At 40.7% G+C, this 12569-nt stretch overlaps 1 protein-coding gene across 4 annotated transcripts in view; it reads left to right on the forward strand.

Moving 5' to 3' along the window:
* The first annotated feature begins 4774 nt into the window (after positions 1 to 4774).
* Positions 4775 to 12569, forward strand: part of TMEM168 (transmembrane protein 168) — a 63246-nt gene continuing 55451 nt past the window's right edge. Inside the window, exons 1-2 of one of the 4 annotated variants that reach the window (XM_030217117.1) lie at positions 4775 to 5112; positions 10734 to 10930. The gene's annotated coding sequence lies outside the window, so the exon portion shown is untranslated. Of the gene's footprint in view, positions 5113 to 5319; positions 5413 to 10733; positions 10931 to 12569 lie in introns of those variants that run through there. The other 3 variants (XM_030217120.1, XM_030217119.1, XM_030217121.1) reach the window with 3 other exon arrangements.

Here is a 12569-nt window from a genome sequence, read left to right on the forward strand (position 1 = left end):
GGGTCAGCACCCAAGAAAAAGATCCAGGTGTTGTAGACAATACACTGAAATCTTCTGTCCAGTGTGTGGCGGCGGTAGCCAAAAAAGCAAACAGGATGTTAGGAATTATTAGAAAAGGTAGGGTAAATAAGGCCAAGAATACAATAATGCTTCTGTATCACTCCACGGTGCAACCTCACCTTGAGTATTGCATTTATTTCTGGTCGCTGTATCTATAAAAAAAAAAAAAAAAGATATAGCGAAATAAGAAACGGTTTCAAGAAGAGCGACCAAAACAATAACGAGGATGGAACTTCTCTCATATGAGGCTAAAGAGGTTAGGGTTCTTCAGCATGGAAAAGAGATGGATGAGGGGAGACATGACCAAGGTCTACAAAATCCTGTGTGATGTAGAACAAGTAGAAGTGAATCGATTTTTTACTCTTTCACAAAGTACAAAGATTAAGGGACACTCAATTAAGTTGCATGGAAATGTTAGACTTGCTGCCCACATTCTCCACGAATTAATATGTTACAAGAAATTCTACCCACTTCTCCAGCAATTAATATGTTGGAAGAAATGATTTATTTTGGGGAAAATAGCTCGAGAGCAACTCGCTACTGTTTATAATTTAAGAGCAAGCGCTGTATTTATAAGTTTTAGGATATTAATTTCTCCACCAATCACCAAAGGTGATAATTGCAATAAATTAAATATATTAAGTATATATATATTCAGAACACAAAGAGACCATATTTTTAGCTTCAAAAAGATTGATTTAATATACAATTGCACACGAGAGGTAGGTATTAAGAGGAATCTTTTACAGGTAATCTGTGCATAAAATAGAACAAAGTAGCAGCTAGATCAACTTACAAGTCCTTGTTACAAGCATGCTGTGGTCCGGCTGATTGATGAGCACATGTTGAGGACAGGAGGCATCAGCAGACCCCAAAGAGAGCAGCAGTTTCCAAGAGAGGCAGGTTTCCAGAGGAGGCAGGTTCCAAGAGAGCGAGCTGGGCTGTTTCCAGGCCTTTTATAATGTTAGCAGAGAAGCATGGTGTGTGCATGTCTTGGATATTTTGCAAGGCATTATGGTTAATGTAGTCTCATGTCTGCACACGACCCCTGAGTTGGTCTCATGTGTTATGACATCACGAGACTTACAGTCTGGACTTTGCTGGCAAATGTCTTTTGATGTCCTGTTCAGTCTCTGGGGCAGATATACATTACAAGTCCTTCCTTTCTGCACATGTCTGGAAGCTGATGGGAGGGGCAGGTATACCTTTGACAAGCAAATGTCCTGTTTATGCTTCCTCTGAGTATTCAGGTGTCCACCTTAGTCCATCTTTTGTTAGGTGGGAGGGCAGAGGAAGCTCTTTTGTGTTTGTTAAGTGTTTGTAGTTAACTTATTCCTGCTCTCAGAAGCTCCCAGAAAAAGGAATGGAGAGAGAGAGGCTTGAAATGAAACTATTCTCCAAAAGCTGCACAAACATATATCTTCAAAAGATACACAAATATATTGGTGTATATATAGTCCAGCAAACATGCTACATATTTCAGTAATAAACTGATACCGTTACAGAAACACTTTTAAAACAAATTGGAGGAAATATTTCTTTTCACTCAATGAATAGTTAAGCTCTGGAATACTTTGCCAGAGAATGTAGTAACAGCAGTTAGTGGGTCTGGGTTTTAAAGAGGTTTGGACAAGTTCTTGGAGGAAAGGTCCACAGACAGACATGGGGAAGCCACTGCTTGCCCTGGGATTGGTAGCATGGAACGTTGCTACTATTTGGGTTTCTTGAAAGACACAAAGGGAAAATAATAATAGACTCACTCCTCAAAAGAGTTCAAAAAGAATAAAGGGAGAGCCTAACTGTCATGGCTTATATACAACACTCAATGGTAAAGCAAATGCATCAGATAAATTTTGTAAACCAGGCAATTGGATCTCTTATAGCTTTATGCTATTTCAAATCCCAAGCCCTCTGGCGTTATCATGGGCATTACACTTAATATATTTTTATTTACAGAATTCCACAGCCCTGTATAAATCTTCTCATACCCGATGCCCAATGTTGCAGATTAATGGCATTTCAGTCCCTCAGACCTGCTTCCAGGGTCTTTACAAGTCGCTACAAGCATCTTAAGAATCTAGCACTTGCCATGCTAAGCTGAAGAAGGGTAGCAACCTGCTCAGCCATAACTCTTTTCCCCCTTTACACAATTACCTCCTATAATGAACACTCTTTCACTTCCCAATTGATATTCTGCACCTTCAACCACATCATCATCAAAATACAAATTCTCCACATGCACCTAAAGAATACTTTATTCAAAACATTTTTTTTATAACCCCAGCTCATTTTATTCTTAACCCAACACATTTTCTTCTTCTTTTTCCCCCCTCTTTTCCAACTCTTGTAAACCTTAATTATTTAACAGTTCAAACCCTCAATACTGGACCTGGGTCCCTCCCAATACCATATTTTCCCACACCAACATTTTACTTTTCCTTTCTCGCAACAATTCAACTTTATTTAACAACAACATTCTCTCATTTTCCCCATTTATATATTAGAAAATAATTTGCAAAATATATTGTTCTTAATTGTAATTTTTCAGAGCATATAGTCCTCGCATTCAGTAACACCAATGTGCTTTTTTTTTTTTATTCGGAACTGTGCATCAGGCTGGTATGTCTGCAGTGTAAACCAGTGTTTGGACTCCTTTACCCTATTTTAGTAAGAATCTATATATGTCATCAGTTTTATAACTACATACAAAATGGGAAACGTCTCAATGCTAATGTTTCTTGTTACTTTTACAAAGTTTGGGTAAGCATAAAGAGACAATAATCATGATTTTTTTTAACACATTCTCACAAAGTCCCTCTGTCAGGGAATATTTAACTATATCTTCATTGACTTGGGACCTAAATGTGGCAGACTTGAGAAATCTTTATTAAAATGGCTCTCCCAGTGTGCTTGCAGTTCCTGGGACAGGAGGGTAATAATCTCTTGTAGGTTTAGCAGAAGGCTGCCGACTGCAAGCTCTGACAATCCCCAGCGGGCCTCATTGGTTGTGTGAATGTGAATCAATATTAGTTTTTGGTTTTAAAAACCAGGTGATAAGTTTCAGAGTTGCAGTTTTAGTTTTGGCCCAAAAATGTTTAGACAGTTTTGGTCTGACTCCATTTGTAAATGGGTCTTTTCCAGAGCCTCTAATGTATTTTGTACATGTAAGGATTCAATCTAATTCTTGCTGAAGAATAATGTTACATTACTTTGAACCACATATTTAATTTGTGTTCATTCTAATTGATAGAAGTCTTCAGGCAAGTAAGGCAACTCATATATAAAAAGAAAGAAAATTCAAAAAAGAGAAAGAGGAAGAAAAATTACACCATTGCATAGTACAACTGCTTAAGGAGAGCATATCAGTACCAGAATGAGCAGAAAACTAAAGGGTCCTTTTACTAAGGTGCGCTAGCAGATTTAGCATATGCTAAATGATAAAAGGCCCATAGGAATATAATGGGAGTCTTTATCATTTAGCACTTGCTAAATCTGTTAGCGCGTTAGTAAAAGGGCCCCTGAATTCTTAATCCTACAGGTAACTGGAGGAACAGCAGTTCTGACAATAAAATATGTTGGATCCTGCCAACAGGACAGGATCCAACATATTTTATCTGAGCAGGAACAATAACTACCACCAAAAGAACTTGGAACTGCCTTTGCCTTTATAAATTCATTTTACTTTTACTATTATTTTATAAATTAATTTTGCTTTTATTCTTTATGTTCATTACTGTGGTTCCATTCATTTAAGAAGACCCCTTTTACTAAACTGTGTTAGTGATTCCTGGTGCAGCAAATGAGAAACAGCCTATTCAATTGAAAAGGGCTCTGAAGTATTTGCCCCACGGAAATTGGTAGCATGGTTTAGTAAAAGGGGCTCTTGAATTGCTACATTCTTTATACATGGATAAAGTGGTGTGAATGCATATCAGTCTATTTTAAAGCATAGAAACAGACCAGTGTTGCCAGGTGGGCGGTTTTACCGCCCAATTGGGCGGTTTTCCGCAACCCGCCGCGGGAAATTTTTGCCCGCGGCGGGTTGCGGTTTTTTGGGCTCCTTTTTGGCTTCGGGGCGGTTTTTTCGCCGGCTTTTGCGGTTTTTTCGCCGGCTTTTTTCGGCCGCGGTGGGCGGGGTTAATGATGTTTCTGGGCGGGGTTAGTGACGTGGGAGGCGGGGTTAGTGACGTGGGAGGCGGGGTTAGTGACGTGGGAGGCGGGGTTAGTGATGGGGGAGGCGGGGCCGATGACGGCAGGGGCGGGGTTGATGACGGCGGGGGTGATGACGCGGGGGCGGGGGTGTCAGGGGCGGGGTTTGAGTTTGGGCGGGTTTTGGGCTGGATTTTGGGCTCCTTTAGGCTGGAAAAAAATTTTCCACCTGGCAACCCTGAAACAGACGTTCATAAATGTAAAAAAAAAAAAAGAATAAAGTGATACTATTTTTTTTTATTGAACAATCCATATAAGCAGTAACTTTGTTACCATTCATGTATAGGGTAGAGCTTTTATTTAGTTGGCTTAAGTTATATTCAGAACAGCTTAAATTCATGCTCTACCTATAACTTATGCAGGCTCCGCTTGCCCTTAACTACGCCTCCAAATCCATCAATACGTTTTATACATTGTAGAACAGGCATGGATTAAAAAAATAAAATAGAAGAAAATAACTCCATGTGCATTATTTTTAAACACTTACCGCTTTGGTGGCAAACCACGGTTAAATAGCACTGTGCAACGAGTTCTCGCTTTAATAATTCAGCACGGCCACATTTACCCTCCGCCCTTGCTGATGCAGCGAGGCTCACACTAACACCTGCACGAGCCGAGCCAGCGACACCAGAGAGGTGATCTACTGGCGCGTGGCGATCTCCACGTGTCGTGCAGCGATCTAGTGATGATGACCTCAGATGCTGCTGCTGGTCCGTATGGGTGTCAGCGTGAGCTTGGCTACATCAGCCCGAACAGAGAGAAAGCAAGTGCGGCTGCGCTGAATTATTGAAGGAAGGCGGAAGCGGTACTTGGACGTCTTGGAGAGGCCTGGGTAGTTGGTAGGTAGGTGGTCACCGGTGTCTACACTCCTACGGGAGCCCCACAGGAACTACTTCCATCCCCGTGGGATTCCCGCAAACCCCGTTCCCATATAGCTCTCTGTTTTTTGGTTTTTTTTAGATCACCCGCAGGCCCCGCAGCTTTTCTTCTCCTGCAGGCTGCCTGCGTCCCGTCCTCCTCTGACGCTACTTCCTGTTGCTTTGGCAATGGCAAGGCGGGACGCCTCAGTGGGAGATAAGTTGTTTTATAGGGGACGGGGGCACGGAGAAAGAAACCTGTAGGATTGTTGGTGGGTAACCTCAGGTATGAGTTTGACAGAGGGAGGTGCCTGATCGTGGACAAGGAGAAGAAGGGTGAGGGCAGATCGTCCCCCGGTCTTAGTGTTTGTGGGGAAGGGTGCGAGGGCAGGCGAATACGTATGTGACTTGATATTTTTGGAAGCAAGTAGTAGGAAAATACATAAGGACTGCCAGCACGTCTCTTTTCCGAAACTGGGTCACTGCTGGAGATCTCTGCCTTACTTGATAAAATCTTAAGTAAAAAAAAAAAATGTAGTGGAGGTTCATAAGTGAAGTTTCTTTCAAGACTTCTTTGTGTAGCAAGTTTATGCACTATGACTGGAGAGCTATAATGGACGTTTCACTACTGACAAGGGGTCCTTTTACAAAGCTGTGGCAAAAAGTGCATTTTTACCATAGCTGTAAAAATGCCTTTCTTCTGCATTAATGACTGTGCTGCCATTAGGGCACAAGTACTTGAAAATTATTGCATGAGCACTTACAGCCACCAATTTTGCAGGCGGTAAGGGTTCAAGTGGTATCCTGCGCCAACCTGTTAGATTAGGAATGCCCACTCTCTCCACCTCTCACACCCCTTCAAAAAATTAGAAACATTTTTTTAGCGCACGCATAGCTTGTGGAGATTTCAAAGTTACTGAAATATGACTAAGTGCATCCTGCAGTACAAAGTTTTTTTTACCTTCACATTCAACATAACTTAGTAAAAGGAACACATTAATTTATATTGTTGAAAAAGATGATAAAAGCTTCAAATTGTTAGTGTTAACAGTAATTTAATGGTTTGAGAGGTATCAAGTGTAAGTTGAAAATAAATCGGACCTTTTTATTTACATTTGGGTCACCAAATTAGCAGATGCCAACCATTCTTGGAAATGCCAGAGAACAGGGGACACTCAATGAAATCAAATGGAAATACTTTTAAAACAAGTATAAGAAAATATTTTTTCACTCAAAGAAAAGTTAAGCCGTGGAACTCGGTGCTGGAGGATATAGTAACAGTGGTTATTGTATTTGGGTTTAAAAAAAGGTTTGGACAAGTTTTTGGATGAAAAGTCCATAGTTATTGAGAGAGACATGAGGGAAGCCACTGCTTGCCCTGGGATTGGTAGAATAAAATGTTGCTACTAAATGGGCTTCTGCCAGGTACTTGTGACCTGAATTAGCCACTGTTGGAAATAGGATAATAGGCTGGATGGACCATTGGTCTGACCCAGTATGGCTATTCTTATGTTCTTTTTATGGCAATTCTTGTGTTCTTTTTGGAATCCAATGGATTAGAGGATTCAAGGCAACATTGTTTCACTAGAGGCAGGTCTTCTCAGACAAATTTGATTAGTTTCTGACTAGTTTACTAGAGAGTTGGATCGAGGGAGAGTGCTAGGTGTAATGTATTTAGATTTTATCAAAGCCTATGACAGTTCCATATAGACAACTAATAAATAGAGTACCCTCTGTATGGGTGTTAAAGTGATTGAGTGGGCTAGGAGCTGGTTGAGTGGAAGGTGACAGGATAGTGGTAAATAGAGCTCACACTGAGGAAAGGGATGTTACCAGTGGTGCTTGGCAAGGTTCGGTTCTTGGGCCATTTTTTTTTTTTTTACATTTTTGTAAGCAGTATTGCTGAAGGGCTGTCTGGTAAGGTTTGCCTCTTTGCAGATGATACCAACATCTGCAATAGGATAGACAACCCTGATGATGTGGATATCATGAGGAAAGACCTAGCAAAGCTTGAAGAATGGTCCAGAATTTGACAGCAGAAATTTAATGCTAAAAAAATGCAGGGTTATGCATTTGTGCTGTAAAAGCTGAGGGATCAGTACATTTGGGGGGCAGGGGGAGAACCTTTGTGCACAAAAGAGGAGTGGGACTTGGGTGTGATCATATGTGACGATGGCAAAACAGGAAGAAAAGGTGACAGCAAAAGCTAGAAGGATGCTTGGGTGCATAGGGAGAGGAATGGCCAGTAGGAAAAAGGAGGTGATGAGGTCTCACCAGATTCTGACACAGGAGCATCATTTAGAATATTGTGTATAATTCTGGAGACCGCACTTTCAAAAAGATATAAACAGAATGGAGTTGGTCCAGACTAGGGCAGCTACTAAAATGGTCAGTCTTCTGGCCTCTACAAGGCGTTAACTTTGGCCCTGTATATCCAGAGGCTTAAACCTGGGGCTGCTTGTTACCAAGAATTGACTCTTTCCTCAAGTCCGTTGTTTATTTAATACAGTTGATAACAAGATTGCACTGAGATGGATTATAATTCTGTACATACTGATCGATGGCTTAATGCTGAAACCTGACTTGCAACATTTCACTAGTCTAAATGAAACTTTTTTTTTTTTTTTTTTGCTGCTAATTCACAGAGGCTTTCAGCCACTGCTTTACTGTGCATGGAAGCAGTGACAAAAAGTCTTATGCTAATAGGCTCACTTGTATTAAAATGAGCTCATTAGCAATTCTGTACAGTGCTCAGTGCTCAGCTTAAGGAAACTCCCTGCCCAAACGACTAAAACCTACTGACAGCTCCTGAACTGTCGGTAGGTTTTAGTTGTTGGGGCAGGGTGACTTTTACATCCGTGCTTGCCTCCTAACTTCTCCTCAGGCAGCAGCAGCAGCAGCCTTTTTTCTCCCCCGCACACTTATCCCATTGCTTCCTACTTCCTACCGCTGCCTTCTTGCTCCCCCCCCCCCTTCATTGGACATGCGCACAAGAGCTGCGTTTACCGCACAGCTCTTGTGGGCATGCGCCAGAAAATTCCAAGCCCTTTACTGACCAATGCTGAACACCAACAGTGTGCATATAATTTGCATGCAGTTAGTGTTTTCTAAAAAAAAAAAGCAGTGCTCCATTTATTTTTCTTTTCCTCGAGTCTGAGTCTTTGATTAGCCCCTCTCCTGAAGGGAGAACTATTAGTGGCTGGTGCTTGAAATACTGAAACACAGCACTAACATTACCACAGCACAGTTAACTGCACAGCCACACAGTAAAAAAAATCACTATTTATTTGTTACATTTGTATCCCACATTTTCCCACCTATTTGCATGCTCAATGTGGCTTACGTAGTACCTTAATGGCGATCGCCAGTTTCGGTATGAACAAATACAAAGTGATATAGTAGTAGAGTAAAAGTTAATGTGTTGAATTAATACCCTGAGGGTGAAAATACAAGCAGCCCCCGTTTTGCCTTGCTCGGGGCAGGGGTAGTTGGGGCCTGGTTGTCCCCTGGACCTCCATCCCTTGTGTTTGACAGGTTTGGGATTTTGACAGCTCAGACCTGTCAAACAAGTGCGGGAGGATTGTGCTGAGTGTATGCTCGGCACAATTCGCTCACACTTCTACCCCTTGATCAGAGATAATTGTGCTGCTTAAATTTGCATGCATTATCTCTGATCATCGGTGCGGTAAAGCCCCGCGCTGTTCCAGCGCTATTTTTAGAGCGCTGTTTGGAACAGCGCAGGGCTTTTGATTATCTGCCCCTCACTGCATTCCACAAAACAAAAGGAGCAAGTTCCCACATGCCGTCTTCTTATTTTGGTGTAGGCACGGGAAAAAAAGATGTTAAAATCTCCCAGGTCTCAATCTAATTAAATTATTTTTTTAAATTGTACTTATAAATAGTAAGTTTCATTGCTAAGCACCTGATACTCGTAACAGGTCTGTTTTGGTGGCCCTTTACCAGGTGAAAATATTTCTGCACGAATACAGGGAGTCCCTATAACTAGACCCTCCAAATGACACAATGATTTACAATTTAGAACTAATTACTACAGATGAAAACCAATGCTTCCTCTTTGTATATCTGTATGCTGCACAAGCCAGCATGCTTGAAAATATAATCGAGATCAAATATTACCAACAATAAAGAATGACAACGTGGACAGAGCAGCTCATAGGTTTGCTTGCTTTGGGTGAACGGGGATGACAGCTGTGCGGAGGAGAGGGAAAAGAGACTACTAACCTCATAGGCTTAAGTCGTTATGCTGTCTCCAGTTCTCAGTCCAACCTCCCTCCTCGATCAACTCTTTCCAAATTGCTCCCTTCTGGCTCCCTGCACTGCTGTCCTTCAGTTTTTGGGCTGCCGGCAGTATCAGTAAGGTAAGTAAGCACACTGCCTTTCCTGCAGCCAGCTGGCAGCAATTCACCAAGGCCAGCTCCATGGCTTTCGTCCCGCCAAGTCCTGACACCTCTACTGCAACTTCCTGTTTAACGCTAAGCAGGAAATTGCAATAGAGAGGGCAGGACTTGACAGGAGGAAGGCCATGGAGCTGACCTTTTTTAATTTGCTAAATCTGCCATCTGACTGCAGGAAATTGTAAGTGGTGACACCCATGGGGAGGAGAGGATTTTTTTTTACCACGGGAACAAGGCTTTTTACTGTTCCTGTGGGGTGGTAAAAAGTTTTTTTCAGTGTTGCCGTTACTGCGTCATTCTCTACTACAAAGCTCCAAAAGTCATTAAGAGCAAAGCACAGGTATTCGTAAGAGGTAATCACAGAGGACCACAGAAATGTAGGGGTCTGATTCATATATATAACTTAATAGATGTGTGTCTCCCACAACACAAGCTGCCCCATGCAATTGGGGCAGAACAGTCGGTGGTTTTCATATGGGGACAGACTTAAAAGATCTTAGTATGTATATTTTAAAAGAAAGACAGGAGAGGGGAGATATAATAGAGACGTTTAAATACATCCATGGCATAAATGGAGACGAGTCTCAATTGAAAGGAACCTCTGGAATGAGAGGATATAGGATAAAGATGAAAGGAGATAGACTAAGAAGTAACCTGAGGAAATACTTTTTAATGGAAAGAATGGTGAATTTGTGAGACAACCTCCCAGTGGAGGTGGTGGAGATGAAAACTCTCTGAATTCAAGAAGGTTTGAGACAAATACATAGGATCTCTAAAGGAGTGATAAGGAGAGTAGATGGCATGGATGGGTAGACTGGATAGACCGGCATAGTATTTATCTGCCTTGATTCTATATTTCTGTGTTCATCAAATTTAAATGAGTTGTCCATATTTCTAACTGGTTCTAATTTTAAAAGACAGGTACTTGAATCACTCCTCCCCCATTGACTGAATTGTGGTCTGATCAATTGTATAACTTGTTTTTTCCTTCTAGGTTTAATGAATGTACTTGTAACTTTTAATATCATGACTAATTTTGTTTTATTGAACCAATCAAGTTATACAATGTATTTCAAATTGCATGTTTTACGTGTAAAAAATTTAATTAATAAAAAAAAAGAAAGAAAAAGGCAGGTACTTATGAAGATACAATAATCCTCAGACCTGCTTCTATTTATTCTTTTGTCTTTAGCTCACACTTCAATAGTAGCTCAAAGTGAGTTACAGAAGAACATAAGGGTTGCCCTACTGAGTCAGACTAATGGGCCCTCTACCCAGTATCCTGTTTCCATCAGTGGCCAGTCCAGATTACATGCAATTGGCAGAGTCCCCAAATGTGGCAAGGTTCCATGCTTTGTAATTCCAAGGATAAGCAGTGGTTTTCCTCAGGTATACCTTAATTGTTTAAAGAGTTTTCCTCCAGGAATTTGTCCAAACCTTTTTAAAACCCAGCTACATTAACTGCTTTTACCATTTGCTCTGGCAGGAGTTACAGAGCTAACTATTTGCTGAGTGAAAAAAAATATTTTCTCCTATTTGCTTTATTTGTGCCACTGTGTAACTTCATGGAGTGTCCTCTATCTTTGTACTTGAAAGAATAAACAATTCACATTTACCCATTCCACTCCACACTTTATAGACCTCAATTCATATCTTCCCTCAGCTGTTTCTTCTCCAAGCTGAAGAGCCCTTACCTCTTTAGCCTTTCTGCTTATGAAAGTCCTCACATCCCCTAACTCATTTTGGTCACCCTTCTTGGTACCTTTTCTGATCTACTATATCTTTTTCGAGATGCGGTGACCAGAATTGCACACAATACTCAAGATGCGGTCTCACCATGGAGCAGTACAGAGGCATTATGATATTTTTTGATTCTCTATTCCTTTCCTAATAATTCCTAACATTGTTTTTGCCATTTTGGCCACTGCCTTACACTGAACAAAAGATCTTAATGTTTGTCCACGATGACCTCTAAATCTTTTTCTTCGTTGGTGACTCCTAATGTGGAACCTAGCATCATGAAGCTATAATTTGGGCTGTTCTTCTTAAAGTGCATCACTTTGCACTTGTCCACATTAAATTTCATTTGCTATTTGTATGCCCTGTCTTACAGCCTCTGTGTCCTGCAATTTCAAGTGGTCTGACTTACAAGTATTTTTGTAATATTACCATTTTGTAGAGATGGAAAGATGCACAATCACCTATTCAAGTATACTAGACATTTTCCTGTCCCCAAGGGACGTACAATCTACTGAACCCTTTCCTAAAGCTTAGTGCTCGCTAACAGAATCAGCATGTGCTAAATTGTAAGACACTCATAGGTATAAAAAAGGCTTCTTAGCATTTAACATGCGCTAATTCCATTGGTGCTTGCTAAGCTTTAGTAAAAGGGTCCATAAGTTTGTACCTGAGGCAGTGAAGGGTTAACTGATTTGCCCAATATCATAAATAGTATAAGTGCTGTAGCCACTAAGCTACATCTCCACTCCAGAATGTAAAAATTGGCAGAATCTTTTAAAACGGGGGATATTTTTGCTACTTTTTTCTTTGATATATGTATATGTCAGTCTTATTACTGATAATCTTTTCATATATTGGTAATAGACTCCTGTTCCTTCATTCCTTTGTATAATATCACAACAGATATCATTTATTAACATTTAATACATTTTATTAATATGGAGAAGAAGAAGATGGTTGAGTTGGTTGAAGGCCCTCTTGGGGACCACTCGACATGGCTAGTTGGGTTTTCAGGATAGCCAAATGAATATTAATGAGAGAAATTTACATGTACTGCCTTCTTGGTATGCAGATCTCTGTCATGCATATTCATTGTGGATATCCTGAAAACCTGACTGGCCAGGTGAACTCTGAGGACTGAATTGAAAACTACTGCTCTAGAAGATAATTATTAATGCAAGAGAAATCCTAATTCTTTTGAGTTTCCAAAACTATTGGTAGACTTTAATTTTAAAAAGGTATCTCTTCATCAAAACTCAAACCTGGAATGCAGATGATAAGACAAGAA

The sequence above is a fragment of the Microcaecilia unicolor genome, chromosome 10 (genome assembly GCF_901765095.1).
Source record: "Microcaecilia unicolor chromosome 10, aMicUni1.1, whole genome shotgun sequence".
Classification (NCBI taxonomy): domain Eukaryota; kingdom Metazoa; phylum Chordata; class Amphibia; order Gymnophiona; family Siphonopidae; genus Microcaecilia; species Microcaecilia unicolor.